Source organism: Balaenoptera physalus (assembly GCF_965194825.1).
Source record: "Balaenoptera physalus genome assembly, chromosome: 7".
In the NCBI taxonomy this organism is placed as follows: domain Eukaryota; kingdom Metazoa; phylum Chordata; class Mammalia; order Artiodactyla; family Balaenopteridae; genus Balaenoptera; species Balaenoptera physalus.
The window spans coordinates 45,290,603-45,304,310 of record NC_138886.1 but is presented as its reverse complement, the minus strand read 5'-3'; the positions used below and the strand labels follow the sequence as shown (position 1 = coordinate 45,304,310).

At 39.5% G+C, this 13,708-nt stretch overlaps 1 protein-coding gene across 3 annotated transcripts in view; it reads left to right on the top strand.

Moving 5' to 3' along the window:
* RORB (RAR related orphan receptor B) overlaps window positions 1–13,708 on the top strand; it is a 352,150-nt gene that overhangs the window by 238,224 nt on the left and 100,218 nt on the right. The window contains exon 1 of one of the 3 annotated variants that reach the window (XM_082471042.1): window positions 9,628–13,708. This exon is cut by the window's right edge and continues 25,246 nt beyond it. The exons of the other annotated variants lie outside the window; for them this stretch is intronic. The gene's annotated coding sequence lies outside the window, so the exon portion shown is untranslated. Of the gene's footprint in view, window positions 1–9,627 lie in introns of those variants that run through there. 3 annotated transcript variants of the gene reach the window in all.

The following is a 13,708-nucleotide window of genomic DNA, read 5'->3' as shown; positions in this document are numbered from 1 at the left end:
AGGAGTCCCTGCTGGACCGGAACAAACATCTCTTTTATTCACCACTCTATCCTCAGTGCCTAGGTTTCTCTCTGGCACATAGTAGGCACTCAAATACGTTTGTTGACGACTGATTACTTATGGATCAATTACGAGTCCTTCTAAAATGTAATATTAATTATTTTATCAGTTACGTATAACAGTATTTGCTACTAGTCTAGGAGTTGTAATGCTTGAACCTCAGCTAGATCTTAGTTCAAGTCCTTATGCTACCACTTACATGTTACGTGACTCTGGGAAATTTTCTTAGCCTCCATAATCTTCTATCCCCTCACCTGTAAATGCTAATCATACTGACTTGCACACAGTAAGCTCTGTCCATGGTTTGCTGTCATGTTGCGTGAGACCTCTGGCCCATCCAGCTCTGTATTCTGTCCCTCACAAAACACCAAAGGGTATTTTGGAGAGTACAGTATTGCTCTTCAGGAGTTATTTGTAATTTCACTTTAGAAAGCTCCCTATTTGGAGAGATTTGGGTATTTTAAAGGAAATTCCAAAGCCAACTGAATGTCAGTGAAACAGGGGAACAATGAAGACACCTTCCACCAAACACTAGAAAGCACTGAAATTTCTAGCTGGATCCAGTTCTGGTAAAATGGACTTTAATGTAGACTGAACTTCTAAAATTCAACTACCCTTATATTGCCTTTAAAGAATGGCCCAATCTTCAACTGGGACGATCTTATTTACAAAGCATAAATAAGAGACACAGACGTAGAGAACAAACGTACGGATACCAAAAGGGAAAGGTGGGGGGGATGAATTGGGAGATTGGGATTGACATATATACACTACTGATACTATGTGTAAAATAGATAACTAATGAGAACCTACTGTATAGTACAGGGAACTCTACTCAATGCTCTTTGGTGACCTAAATGAGAAGGAAATCCAAAAAAGGGGATATATGTATATGTATAGCTGATTCACTTTGCTCTACAGTGTAAATTAACACAATATTGTAAAGCAAATATACTCCAATAAAAAAAAATATCTACCATAAAAAAAATGGCCCAATCTTCAACTGGAACCATGATATTCTAGGCATGTGAATAAATGGCTTTCCATTGTGTGTCAATATTTATTGAACAGGCAAAACATCATGCCCTTCTTTTTGTTTTAATATTTATTTATTTATTTTATTTTATTTGGTTGTGCCGGGTCTTAGTTGTGGCAGGTGGGCTCCTTAGTGGCAACTCGCCAGCTCCTTAGTTGCGACAGGCGGGCTCCTTAGTTGCGTCATGCATGTGGGATCTAATTCCCTAACCAAGGATAGAACCCGGGCCCCCTGCATTGGGAGCATGGAGTCTTGACCACTGGATCACCAGGGAAGTCCCCATGCCCTTCTTATTAATTTTCTCTTTAAGATGAAGAAGTCCCTTAGCTTTAAAAATGTTTTAAGAGAACACAAAAATTACACACACTCTAGTTACAAAGAAAAAGAAACTTCAGGTTTATGGCAAATAATGTAAAACCAAGCCCTAAAATTCTAATTTAATGTGGATTACTAAATGGACTTAGATCATAAATTCTTGATGACTAGTCTGATTATTCATTTTACTGCCCAAAAGTGTGATGGTTGAGATAATAAATAGGTGCTCTCATGGAATTTTAAATTGTTTTTCATATAAAGCATGTTTTTCTCAAAGCTGGATTTACCTAAATTCACTGACAGCTGGAAGCCAAATGTATTCACATTAAATTGTTTACATCACAGAATTCCAGTAGATAGATTAAGTACATTTCATTTATTAATGTAGAAGAGACCCTAACTCCTGTATTTAAGCAAATATGTTTCTCATCATTTCTAATGCTTAGAGAGGGTGTGTGTGTGTGTGTGTGTGTGATATAAGATGATAGTTGATTTTTTTCTTTTGACAGTGTGTCATTTTTTAGGTTTGTTTTCTGTTTGGTTTTGGAAAATAGGAAGTGGATTACTATCTACAATGGCCCAGATTTTGATAGTTCAGAAAGCGACCGTAGCCACATATTCACTTTCCCTGGACCCTTCCATCTCCCGCTTCAGCGTTCACACATCCCTGGAAAATAAAGAGTAGGAATGCAAAACTTTAGGAATGATAGGACGAGGATTCATTTTCTTGCTAGAGAGAGTGTAGTACCTAGAGTAGAAGAATTGATTAGAAATGCAGACTCTCAAGCCCCATCCCAGACCTACTGAACCAGAATCTGCATTTTAAAACGTGATTTGTGTGAACATTAAAGCTTAGGAAGCCCTGTCCTAGGAGGTCCCCACACTGTGGCCACCTCCAACCCCCAGGATCTTTGGAGTATCCCTGTGACATTACAGTAGAATTTGTAGAATTGGAGAGTAAGAAACAGCTGAGGGTGTCTAGAAAAGGTTCGTCTTTCACTACTCATTGCCTGAACAAATTTTCTAGGGATAGGTGACTTAAGGGCTAGTGAAAGTGTGAAAGGGGAGGGCCCCAAGGGGGAAAGCAGATACTACCTGTTTGTAATCTGAGAAACCAGACCAAGGCTGGATAGAAATGGTCAGGAACATGTCTCAAAACCTGCAAGGGATGACAGGAGGCACTGCAAGCCTATCAAGGATGTTCCAAAATACACAATTCAGGGGTGAAGAGAGAGAGGAAACTGGGGGATGCTGTAGTGACAAGTCTGTGAGGTGCTTGCTGAACCTGAGGAAGGTTTTCCTTGTGTCTGTAGGCTGTTTCTTGAACTGACGACAGTCACAGCAGTTCTCTACCTCTGGTACCTTTAAAGGTCCACCCAGCTTCTTACAGTGACCAAGTATAGCCCTTTGTCCATCCATAACTCAACTATCTGGCAATGTCATTTCCCCTGATATACATCAGAAATTTAGCTTAATTCAATTCAATACATATTTATTGATTGCATGTTTTAGGCACCATAACTATGACTCAATTTTTTTAATTAAAAAAAAAGAACCTCCAAATAATCAAAATAGGTGACCAAGTTTATTACTAAAGCTCAGAATTCTTCCATGTAGAACCAGGATAAGCCTAATTCTGAGCCTATTTTTATTTATCTATTTTATTCTACTGTACACACAATTCCAGCAAGTTTGGTTATCTGATTTCCAAGTCCTCCACAGAAGGAGTGAAAGGACAGGGCAGTCAATGCTGTTCCTACAGGAAAATGCACTGATCCAGCCAAAAGAGCAACAGATTGTCCATAAATGCAGGAACAGAGACCTATTAAATAGAAGACACAAGAGCTCAGAAAGCACAGCCCTCTGGAGCCATTTTTGTGTAGATACAACATTTCCATGTACCTTGTAAGACCTGGGCCTTGAAATGTTACACCAGTACAATGGACTCTTAAAAGGGAACTGAGTCTTCACAGAAAGTTACATCATGTCCAGAACACTATTTTAAAGAAAAATGAAGGGAATTCCCTGGCGGTTCAGTGGTTAGGACTAGGACTCCGTGCTTTCACTGCCGAGGGCCTGGGTTCAATCCCTGGTTGGGGAACTAAGATCCTGCAAGACGTGCGGCACGGCAGAAAGAAGAAAAGAAAGAAAGAAAAATGAAAATTATGTAACATATTTTAGAAAGTTCTCCATGCAAAGAGTCTCCAGTAGAAAAATCATGGTGCTTGAAAGAGTAACCCAGCACTTTAGGGGAATTTGCAAAGGCTCAAGCTATAAAATTCTGGATATGTGAGGCTTTAGTATGTTTTTAAAAGGATAAAATTTACTTGGTGTAATAACAGTAAATTGAAATAAGGAACATTGTGTCTGACGGACCCTAATTTCCACTCTCTACCTTTTGCATGAATGAGAGTTTTACACCAGTTGTACATTTGTGAACATCACATAGCATTTGCCCGTCACACTGAGGATACAGAGCTGTCAGCACACTCGTCTCATGTTTCAACCCTTATTTCTAAGTTCTTGAGTGTTATTTCAATTAAGAAGCTGCAAACAAAAGGAACATGACCCTTATTTGTCTGCCCCTTAAGGAATATTCAAAAATAGAGATATCTAGGGGAAAATCTACTTTAGGTGAACAAAATATGAAACTATTAATTCTCACAGAAAAAAAATAGGGATATCTGAGTGTAAAGTATCATGGAAATTATATATACAATCAACACATAGTATGTATATTGATTTGGTGTATTTAATACAAATATATATATAATATCATGTTGTTATACCCACATACTAGAGAAACAGAGAACTGGGAAAATGTCAGGAAAAAGTTCATAAAAAATGCACTAAATATTTAACAGTGTTTTTTCTCTGGGAAATAGAATTACTTGCATCTTTACTTTCTTCTTTACATCTCTGCATTCTGTGAAGTTTTTGCAAAGAACACGAACATGCACACACACACACACATATGCACAAAATACTAGTATTTCCATTTGGAAAGAAAGGAAGAAAAGGCAAGAAAGAGGGAGGGAGGAAGGAAGAATGGGAGGGAGGGATGGAGGACTTGGAGATTGAGGGAAACTGGTCCATTGATCCCCCAAGTGCCACTTAGCCTGTCAGCTTCCCTTCATCCTTCTCAGTACCAGGATGTCCTGCCCTTTTATTTATGAGGCTTCTCTGTCATTGCCATTGGTTATTCTACACACCAGTCTCTGAGACTGTTCCTTTTTGGTAGCTCATAAAACCCAGGTACTAAGAATAAAAACCAGCCTAAAGCCACAAAGCCAGCCTTGGGTACAGCCAGAGGCTGAGGAACCTTCACCAGTTGGGTCACTCTCCCAGCAACACAAGGTTCTCTGGGACTCTCTTCTGTTCCATATGTAGTCAGGTTGTTTTCCTATTTAGAAACACACCTGTGAACCAAAAAACAATCCTTGGCTCATACTGATGGTCACCCTGTCATGGGTTGGTGCAAATGAGGACAGGCTGGAGAAAGAGAAGGCTTGGGTGCAGGCAGCCTCTCATTTGAAAAAGCTGCCCTGAAGCCCATTCATTGCTCACCAAAATAAGCAGGGCATTAGTCATCTAAAGAGGTAGTTTTATTTTTTCACTTCTAAACATACTCTTTCTTTATATGCTGTTTAAGACTAAACAGTATAAAACGGGATTGACATTATGTAATTACTTGCCTTTTACACTGTGCTAACTTAATTTGCTTTTCGTTCTCAGGTATTTAAGAGACCATTATTTTCCCATCAGACTTTACTGTCTGTCAGTTAAAGCGTTAGATGGATGAGGCAGAGAGAGAATATTGTTTGGAAAGGTTTCAGGTAGACATATTGAAAATAACAGCTTTATACCACTTTCCTTTCATCAAAGTCAGAATTTTTTTTGCCAGTTTACCAGTTCATGTGATACCCTCTGTGCATAATATGTTGTTTTTTGGTTCCGCTTACAAATCAAAATGGCATGGGCATTATATAAGTCCTAGCATTCACAACTACATACAAAGTAGGTCTCCTCTCTATGGGAAGAGTCAGCAGATGGGGATCAGGTTTAGCACCTGGGGTTGTTTGAAGGTCACACTTACACTCTTGGTGCACCTAAATTACAAAGCATGTTCTGATGGGGACCACTGGCTGTGCTGTCCCTCTGTTTTGCCAGGTAAATTTCATCAGGTGCCACATCCCAGCTCCACAGAGCCCATTTCAATCACATGATCAGAGATGATTCATGTCCAGGGAAACATGGGTTTTGAGTTGCTTTAAGAAAGGTGTAATGACCCGAACAAAAAATGCAAGTCACTTTTCTTCTTATCCACTCTCATTTTACATAATAGGAGTCATGACACTGAGGTTTTTCCACCTCGTACCTTGAAACCCAGTCATTTTCTTTTTCTCTGTGTCATTATGGAAAACATCTGTACTTTTAAAGTACAGGGAAATCATAGTAATTTGCTCAAGAACTGTGGAAAGAGAAAGGATCCAGGACAAAAGTAGAGACATTTGTCAGTTCCAGAAAGCATTTTTCAGAAAAGAGAACTAACAAACCAAAAAGGTCACGATAAGCACAGCCAGATAGCCTGCACCATTAAAAAATTAATAGACTGTCAGTAATGATAACTCAGGGGCCAAAGCAAGAGAACAGCTTGTGCAGTTGTTAATTGCAAAATATGATTATTGTGTGTCATGGCCTGCTTGTCAGAATTCATGGTTCTACTTCTGACCTGGAAAAGTAAGTCCCTGGGTCTTGAGCAGGCAGTAGGCTACAGGTTGTTTCAATTACCCTAATCCTGGGCTTAGAGCACACAGCGGTTCAGTGAATCCTTCTCCTCTCTGTTCTGAGAGAGTAGCCCTGGAGAAGACAGGACTGTCGCCGATCAGATTCTACCTCCAGGTTAACGCTGAGCTCACTCCAGATTCGGATCAACAGTCCCTGCACAGTTACTGAGCCCCATGCCTGTTTGTAAGAGAGGCGTGTGAGATAACCACATGCGGCTGTGTGAATTTAAAGGTAAGGTAACTAAAGAGAATTTAAAACTTACTTCCTTATTTGCATTAATCACATTTCAAGCGCATATTGTATGGTACAGATATAGAATATTTCCATTGTCACAGAACGTTCTACTGGACAGCACTATAAAATTAGAAACTCTTGCCCTCTTAGCATCCCCCCCCAACCCAAGGAAAAGCTGAGGAAAATAGGACTCCTTTAGACCCCATAGCATTAGTTCTCAAACTTCAGCATGCATCAGAATCACTTGGAGAGCTTGTTAAAACGCAGTTTGCTGGGCCTCACCCCCAGGGTTTCTGACTCAGTAGATCTACGAAGGGTCCCTCAGATTTGCATTTCTAACAAGTTCCAGGTGATGACAGATGCTCCCGTCACGGGTCCACACTTTGAAAACCACTGGTCTGTAAGAAGTAGGAGTAATACCAGGAGGGTAACTGGCATGCAAAATGCACTTGACTAATAAATTAGAATCCTCAAATTTGTCTCAGTTCAGTCAACACACATTTACGGAGTACCTCCTATATGCCAGGTACCAGGTTAATTACAGAACTACAAATATCAAGACTGATTCTATAACGGAAAAGGAGTATTACCTAGAACTGCACTGTCCATTACAGTAGCCGCTGCATGTGGCTGATGAGCACTAGAATTATGCACCTAAGAAACTGAATATTTAATTTGTATTCATTATAATTTAAGTTTAAATATTAAAGCAGTGTAAAGTATTTTTCCATTAATCACAGCGATATAGTTTTGGCAGGACTATATTTTACTTGAACCATTGAAAATTTGACATCCAAATTGACACATAGGCGTTCAGAGATTTACTATGGATAAAAAAGTTAAATATCTCATTAGTAATTTTTATGTTGATTACATATGATAATATTGGGGATATATTAGGTTAAAGAAAACATTTATTGAAGTAGTTTTCACCTGTTTCTTGTTACTTTTTCAATGGGGCTACTAGAACAACGTTAAATCACACATGTGGTTTGCATTATATTTTTATTGGACTGTGCTGATCTAGAACTTAACTTCAATCTCTTGGACTATTAATTGCCCATCAATCAATTGGGATCCTGGGTTAGAGGGGAGGTGTGGTAGGTTAGTGATCTCTAAAAGCCCTGTAAGGCTCCAAAATCTGTGATTCTTGCCAAGACTAACTGCTAGGAGATGATCTTTCTTCTCTGCTTTTCCTCCAACATTGGATAAACCTGCCAAATATCTCCCTTTGAATGCCATGACAGCCCATTCTCCATCTGCAGTTGAGAGAAAAAGATGATGATTGAATCTCCTTAAGCCACAGAGGACTACATGTCAGGCCCACCTACCAATACCATATACTTTCTAACTGGGCTGCACTTCTTCAACATATCCCTACAAAACCAAGTGAGAACAGGCTTATTTTTGTTGTGCATAGCAAAGCGCTGGCCTCCCTCCCAACTCTAAGCATCCTTTCTATCAGACACAAAAATGCCATGAATTGAAATGCCAACTATTTATTAAATGGCCTCCAAGGTCAAAAACATGGATTTGCTTTTGCCATGTACAAATGAAATTTTTAAAAATTAAAACAATATACCCATGTTCATTGTAGCATTATTCACAGTAGCCAAAATGTGGAAGCAATGCAAGTGTCCATCTATGGATGAATGGATAAACAAAGTGTGGTATATACATACAGTGGAATATATTCAACTTTAAAAAAAGAAGGAAATTCTGACACATGCTACAGCACGAATGGATCTTGAAAACGTTATGCTGAGTGAAATAAGCCAGTCACAAAAGGACAAATGGTGTATGATTCTACTTGTATAAGGTTGTCAATTTTTTTTAATAGATCTTTATTGTAGTATAATTGCTTCACAGTGCTGTGTTAGTTTCTGTTGTACAACAAAGCGAATCAGCCATATGAATACATATGTCCCCATATCCCCTCCCTCTTGAGCCTCCCTCCCACCCTCCCTATCCTACCCCTCTAGGCCATCGCAAAGCACCGAGCTGATCTCGCTGTGCTATGCTGCTGCTTCCCACTAGCAAACTATTTTACGTTCGGTAGTGTATACATGTCGATGCTACTCTCACTTCGCCCCAGCTTCCCCCTTCCCCACTGTGTCCTCAAGTCCATTCTCTATGTCTATGTCTTTATTCCTGCCCTGCCACTAGGTTCATCAGTACCATTTATTTTTTTGCTCTATCTCCATGCTCTGGCTCTGCATCATATCTGATCTTCATCTTGGGTCCTAACGACTGAGCCAGACCATGGGGTAAACTTCAAACACCCCAGAAACCCAAGTTATTTTAGAAACAGCTAGCTATAGAACTGTTTTGAACCAACTAAGGACAAGGACCAGCCCCAGACAAATTGTGGAGGGGTTGAAAATTTTCTTTAGCAAATTTCTAACTTCTCTTCTTATCCTGCCATCTCCTGCCTGGTCTTATGTCATCTCCTAAGATAGCCAACACTTTGCCACTGCTTCAAAAAGACTGCTTTCCAGTAATGGCACTCAGGGCAGCTCTAGACATATCCCTCTCCCCTTCTCCATTAAAACTTACCCATTCCATGTCTCCTTTACTTATTACAGCTTTGCTAAGCTTCTGACCTCTGAACAACTAATTCACATTCAGAAGAGCAGTGGCCCCCTAGAGGTGGTTTTATTCTTAAAAGTAATTCCTTAGAGATAGCATTGTCTTAAAGGAGTAAATGATCAAAGGGGAAATTACAGACACAGGGCAGATCAGAAATGAGATAGTTTCAGACTTGTTGTCTTTAGTCAGATTATGAGAACAACTGTCTGTTCATCTATAGGTGAAGGTCATATTCAAAGTGAATAAAAGGAAACCTTAATTTTACCACTGAGATGCTTTGGCCACAGTGCTGAAACTTGGGATGTAGAAACCTTCACAGAGTCCCTTCTGAGGGCAGTGGGTATCCCTCGGATCACTAATGGGCCACATGGCCTGTCATCTGTAGTCACCATTTCAGGTCATCCTCTGAGCCACCGCTGGTCCCAGACCTGTCATTTGGTGCAACATGAAGTGAACCGAGTTGAGGGTCTTATGCTGGCTTTGGTACAGTTTTCTTACTGAAATAGAGTCAGATATCAAGATAGTAAAAGATTTCAAAGATGAATTTCAGAACTAGAAACATTAATAAATTGAAATCTTTTTTAATATAAATTTATTTATTTATTTATTTATTTATTGGCTGCGTTGGGTCTGTTGCTGCACGCGGGCTTTCTCTAGTTGCGGCGAGTGGGGACTCCTCTTCATTGCGGTGCGCAGGCTTCTCATTGCGGTGGCTTCTCTTGTTGCAGAGCACGGGCTCTAGGTGCAAGGGCTTCAGTAGCTGTAGCACGCAGGCTCAGTAGTTGTGGCATGCAGGCTCAGCAATTGTGGCTCACGGGCTCTAGAGCTCAGGCTCGGTAGTTGTGGCACACGGGCTTAGTTGCTCTGTAGCATGTGGGATCTTCCCAGACCAGGGCTCAAACCTGTGTCCCCTGCATTGGCAGGTGGATTCTTAACCACTGCACCACCAGGGGAGCCTGAAGTCTTATACTGAAGTACAAATCTTATTTTATGTACAGTATCTTCTGCATTGACCGTAACTCTATCGTCCATCCAGTACAGAATTAAAATAGTGCAGATTTTACCAAAATCATGGGAAACCCTAAAGACTATTTCTACCTAGGGTTGAGCAGATTTCCCTTCAAAATTATAATTTTCTTAGAGTAATGCTTTTGGTAATTTTCATTCTGCAGATACAAAACAAATAAGGGCAAAAAATTCATGTTAAGTGGCAGGTAGAAGCCAATGTGGGTTAAGTATGTTATTGTATTATAACATAGAGGTATCAAGAGGCCATTTTTTACTTAGCTTTTGCTATTTTGAGAAAATAATAATAATCAGTGTCAGAAAGAGTATAATGAGATAGGCATGCTCATAACATGTCAATGTTTCGAAGAACCTTTAAAATAATTATACCCTTTCTCTTAGCTATATCTTTTGTAGGAATCTAAGAGAAGTAAACAGATGTGCACTTTATAATAGAGAAAAGAATGTTAGAAACAACTTAAATATACACTTATGATGAAATTGAATATATTAAGGCAAACCACATGAGGAAGTATTACATATCCACTAAAAGTAATGTTTCTTTGAGAAAATTTTAACAACTTTTTTTTTTTAATTTAATTTAATTTTGCACAGAGAATATTTGAATAATACACATACAATACTTTAATGGTTCAAAAAGTATTCAATTAAATGTTCCCTTCTCATCTCTAATCATCTCCTTAGAGATAAACAGTATTATATTACCAGTTTCTTCTTTATCATGCCAGAGATATTTTATGCATATACAAGTTCTAACATATGTGAATAAAATGTTTGTTTTCCCTTGAGGGCACTCATATTAAATTTGTAGCTTTAAAAGAAAGTAGCACTCAATTCCAAGTATCTCAATTCTTACAATAAAGCTTCCTATGAGATTTCCAAAATTTTCATTGTAGAAGAAGGTCTTAATACCATGTGGCATTGCTAGAAATCCTATTTGCCCACCTGTCTTCAGAAACATTCTGATTAAGAGCAAAAGAAGTAAGGAATTGTAGTTATGCAGGCACTTTCCCTCCAAACTCCTAATAACCTGTTATAGTTTGGTGGGCGAGTGGGAATGAATTAGTTTTCTTCTCTCTCAGCCTAGACTATAGCCACTAGAAGACTATACTTCTGGTATAAATGTGCAGAACAAGCAAAGTAACCCTCCAGTCTTGGCACAGTGACAAGGAGGAACCATATTCTCATCTAAAAAGCAAGACTAGATCTTGAACTTAGCTCATGGTCAGCAGAACTGTCTGCTGGCCACCCCAGCACCAACTATTCCCACTCTCCATCATGCTGAGGCCAGAGGTCCAGCTAGCCCATCACAGTGCATCCAACTCCCATCCTGGCCCTCCATCAGCACCACTACCCTCCGTGTGCTTAGAGGAAGCTTCACAGGCCCTGGAGAGCAACCTTCACCCACTGTCCCCCCAGGCAGACTAAAATGTCTTACACTATGGCTTTTTGGTTGAGATTTTGTACTTTTTCCTCAGATAAAAATCGTAAAATGTAAAACTTGTTATATAAACTATTTATCGAGTTTCTGGATCCAGCACATATTAAGCACTCAATAATTTTTCAAAGAGCTGCCTAAATGAATGAATTTTGTATTGTTTCAAAGGCTATTTTTTAAAGATGTATGAATGATGCCTTTTGGCACTGCATATTATATTAAATAAAAACAGCGCAGGTGGAAGTTCTTGTGGTGAGAAGAGAATTTGTGGAGTGGTGCTTAAGAAAGGTTTGATGCAGCATTTGGTTCTAAAGCACTAATGATGACAGGATACAGAACATGCCAAGTGGTGGTCTATCCTTTGCGACTGACCTTACTAACAGACTGTTATGTCTCTAAGCCATTTTGTCTGAACTGAACCAGACAGGCAGAGTGGAAAAAAAATTAATGATGCTTGAATTACATAGCACCTTTTTATTTTCCTGAAGAACCCCAGTGTTTAGCCAGCAATTCCTTTCCTTGTATCTGGTTATTTAATACCTTTCCTTCTGTTTTATTAAGAAATTCTTCACTATGTAAATTGGTTTCATTTATACATGGTGAACATTTTAAAATGTGCATGGTAATGTACATAAAAATGTGTCATATAAAGTATTATTATTTATGATTATTATTGCTGTTATAATTAGTATAAAAATGACAATGTTTATAATGTTCTCCTGAAATAACAGGCAACTTGTTAGCTGGATAACTATGAGTATAAATGAGCAGTGGCCTGGGCAGTGAGTGTGCATTTGATAGTAATTTATTGCTGAATTAATTGGTAGGTGTAATTTTCCCTGTCACAGAATCATAAGGAATAAGGAAGAACTAGCTTGGGAGATGAGGTCCCTTATGCAAGTAAGAATGCATGCTCTGTGGGACAGCTCTTCTTGACATCTGTGCCAAGTCATAAGAGTTTCAGTACTGAGCCCCAAAACATATATGTGGGTCTCTGGGAGAACTCTCAAACTCTAGTAATGAGGACAATGCAGGTACACAGCATGCCTGGGTATGTGGCTCTTTTCTGGCTCAGGGGCAGCAACCTCAGCTATGGGATAGGCAGTTGTCACACTTAATAATGACCACCATTTGCTGACCGCTTTTTATGTGCCAAGCATGGGCCAATTACCATACAACAGAATTTCATTTTATTCTTTCAGCAACCCTATGAGGAATCATCACACTCGTTTGATAGATGGGGAAACTTAGATGCAGACAGGTGTATCATCTTGACCAAGTACGCATCTCTTAAGTGGACTGGAGCATGAGCACAGGTCTAAAGCCCATGCCACAAACCGGTATTTCTCAAAGTGTGGTCCGCAGTCCACTGAGAGGGCCATCAATTCCTCCAGACCAGCCTTGAAATAAACATGACATGCCCTTTTTTACAGTTCTTGAAATAGGCAAATGAGAATTCCACACAGTTTCATTTTTACATAAGACTAAGGACAGAGTTCTCTAGTCACTTACTTGGTGGGTTACAAGGAGTTATTAAAGTGTTGATATTCAGAAACTAAAATTAACATGTTATTATGTAGTTTACAGATGGCTCTAGTTTATTATTCTGTATTTTCATAAGATTTCAGGCTAAGATCAGGTTGTAAATTTGCTACTTTATGTATATTAGTCAGGGTTCTCCAGAGACACAGGACCAATTGGATATATAAAGAGGAGATTTATTATAGAAATTGGCTCACACTGTCATGGAGTCTGAGAAGTCCCACAGCATGCCATCTGCAAGGTGGAGAACCAGGCAAGCCTGTGGTATAATTCAGTCCAAGACCAAAGGCCTGAGAACCAGGGCAGCCAATGGCATAACTTCCATTCTGAGGCCGAAGGCCTGAGAACTGGAGGGCCAGTGGTCTAAGTCCTGGAATCCAAAGCCTAAGAACCAAGAGCTCTGCTGTGAGAGGCAGGAGAAGATGAATGTCCCAGCTCAAGAAGAGAGAGGGTATTCGCCCTTTCTTGCCTTTTGTTCTATTCAGGCTCCCAACAGATTGGATGATTCCTGCTCACATTGCTGATAGCATATCCTATTTACTTAGTCTACTAAATCAAATGCTAATCTTCCAGAAACACCCTCAAAACCACACTCAGACACAATGTTTTACCAGCTGTCTGGGCCTCTCTTAGCCCAGGGAAGTTGACACATGAAATCGACCATCACAATATGTAATCAC